Here is a 3362-nt window from a genome sequence, read left to right as displayed (position 1 = left end):
ACAACTGTTCATGTGTGCCCTCTCAAGTTAGCAGCATTTGCTTCACTTGAACCGCAGCTTGTACCACAAAACTAAAACCCAAATAAAGGAGAAGGGATAGTTAATTTAAACCCCACCTTAATTAGTTAACACAATGATTGGAATATCTATAAAGCAACTAGGATAAGATTTTGTCAAAACATAGACTAATCTTGTCACACTGATTGCTTGAAAATGGTTCATTTTCCTTCACGTTGCAAGAGCATTATTGTGCCTAATACCGGCACTATTCTGTTGCATATGTGAGGGCCTATTTTGGTCACATATCACTTCTGGCAAGTACAATCAACATTGATTCTCCTATATATACCAACTACCTAGGTTCAAGAAACATCTGATTGATAGCTATTTGGCTTCAAGAGTCAACATGCAACATAGAAAACTGAATGCCACATTGCATCCGGTAGCTAGACTAGCAGAGCTTCAAGTGTCCGTCCGCTGTGTGTAACATTTCGTCAAGAGTATATACATATATATTGTTAGAATATATGAGCTTGGCTCATATATTTGTGTATTTCAAAATAAATATTAAATTCTCAACATGTCAAATGAGGTTGTAGTTCTTTAGTCACATATTGTTAGTGGAGATAGACAGAGATCAATTTAAATGGAGTTACCTGCTTCATCCCTTAGCTCATGTGGACTAGAAGAAAATGCGTGCACGCTCGCTTGTCTCGTCAGGCCGGGCCAGGGTGAATGGCGTGGGCAACAACACCTGTGTGAATGGTCTGTTAAAATCGAATCCAGTTGCTTATATAGATGTAGCTTTCTTTTGCAGTTTTATTCTTCTACGACACCAATTATGGCACGTAATATAGAGAAACCGATCAACACGTATAATTGTGGCACATATGTGCCGATCAGTTCTCTCTCTATATATACCTGTCAGCATCGTTACCACAACAGAATACAACACATTAGGGTTTTATCTCTCTCTCTCTCTCTCTCTCTCTCTCTCTCTCTCTCTCTCTTGCGCCGCCACAGGTAGATTACTCCGTCCCGCTGCGCTGACGTGCATCGATGATTGGGAGAGTATGTCTCCAAAACCCGTTGTCCTTGGGATTTTGCACTGGTAGAGGACGAATAAGGTTTTTGGAAGTGTTCCATACGACTGCTCATGATCTGCTTCATCGTTGCCATCAACTGCTCACTCAATCTGCTTCTTATTCATCATTGCCTTCTTCATCGCCATTAGATCTCAAAACTCTCGCTACCAATCAGTATGTTCACTATGATTAATCTACTTTTAATCATGCTGAGCAACAATTTGTCATTCATGTTATGGAGTAAGTTAGATATGTGTAGTTCTGTTATATGCATGTCTTTTTTATACTCTTACTGTATAATAATGATGGTATGCCAATTTTTGTTCATGATTTATCTAAGAATTAAATTAAACCTTAACATACGCTTTTATCCACAACACACACACATATAGTCAAAGCTACAATAATACACTGGTGCAAGAATCTTTATACGGACGGTTCGGAATCCTCATACGGGATGCTTTTTTGAACTGTCTGTAGCAAAAAGTCTGTACAAATCATATTTTTACAGACGACTCAAGACGGGAGGCGAGGTGCGGGTGGAAGCACAGAGAGTTCGCTGATGATGGAGGTAAGACCTTTTCCTACTGTAGATTAGGATTGAATCGGTGATTTAAGGTTTAGTTGATTGCGTCGATTAGGATTCTTAGGGTCGAGAGGGATGAATCGATTGATTCGTGGCTCGGTTCGTAGGAATCAATGGATTCATGGATAGGGTTAGGTTTAGGGTCTTCTTTTTCCCTCTCTGTTGTGATTCTCATTCTGCCCTATGAGCAATCGGTATGCTGGTCCAACCCAATTCCATGAATGAGCTTCTCACAACAATCAAAGACTTGGACTGGAGCAAAGTAGATCAATCCATTGGGCTATGGTGTCGGCATGTGAAGCATCCACGAAGGAAGGTTTGCTGGGAAGGGATTCAGATCGGACGCTGATTCTTAGGCTGTGCTATGGATGTAACTGGTTTCGATCATTTTTTGGAATGTTAGTGGCTTCCACTAAATGTCGCAGTTATTTGTTGCAGAAAGCGAATGGGTAGTGAAACTTTTCTGGTATGGATTGATGAGGAATGAGATAAGCGGGTGCATAGGACAATCGCCAAGCTTTGGGACAAGGTGAACATGTTTAGGCGTCATCAATAAAAAGCTACTACGGACCTCCATTGTGTCATAATGATTAGGAATGAAGAACTGGAGGCAAATGAGGTAGAGCTAGTGGAGAGGGACGAGGAGGTCAAGAGGACCGAGGAGGTGGCCATGATTGTGTGCAAGAGGTATGAAAGCAGGATGTTGGCTGAGGTGGAGGACAAGAAGAAGGCATAGTTTCTGGTTGTGTACCTTGTTAGGGTGATCATGCATCTGGTGTACATGATACTAGGGAACCAGTGAAGAAGATGGGCAATAAATCAGTGGAATGTGATGAATTTTGTGTTGGGTAGGATGTAGAATAGATTTTGAATATGTGCCCTTTTTTGCTCTTTGGTTAAGCAACTTAGGCCCCCTAATGGAATGCTTTTGTGGTTTAGTGACAGTAGGTACCATTAGTAGTATGGTTGCTAAGAAAACTTTGAATGGTGATGTAAATATTAAGTTCACTAGCTTGATGGATTAATAGTCAACTTGAATGAAATGTGTGTATTTAGTGTTATTTGCCCAAGTAAGTTTGAATTTCAACCTATCTAAGTTAGTTTGCCTGAGTTACTTTGAATTTTGCCTAGGTTAGTTTGAATTTTTGCCTAGGTAAGTTTGAAATAGGATCCTGGCAATGTTGTATATAAGCATGAATATTGTCTTAGAATGAATATCAGCTACTTTACATGGTATGTTGTGTAAGTATGGTTTGTTGTCGGTTAAGCCTATATCTGTTATTGGTTCAGACAGTTTAGGTTGCCTAACATTTTGAAGATATGCGAATAGTTTGACCATAACAATAGAATCCTGTCACACAACTTCTAAACATGATTAAGGATAATTAAAGATAAATATTGAAGGATGTGTTAGACAGTTCTAGTTTGGAGCGGTCTGTATTAATCTTTGCACAGACTGCTCCATAAAACCATCTGTAAGTGGATATCCCACTAAATCATTTCGGTAACAATGATAACAAATACTACATGAGTATATATCTAGCCCAACTACACATAAAACCACACGAAGTTCGGTAGCTCTACATTTGCTTTAATTTGTCTTTGAAACTTTCACGAATTTTTTATGTGGATTGGCAATTACATTCTTGATTACTCCCTCTGTAAAAAAAAATATACAAGACATATTTTTA

The sequence above is a fragment of the Phragmites australis genome, chromosome 11, assembly GCF_958298935.1.
Source record: "Phragmites australis chromosome 11, lpPhrAust1.1, whole genome shotgun sequence".
NCBI classification, from domain to species: Eukaryota; Viridiplantae; Streptophyta; class Magnoliopsida; order Poales; family Poaceae; genus Phragmites; species Phragmites australis.
This window is presented reverse-complemented; position numbering follows the sequence as displayed.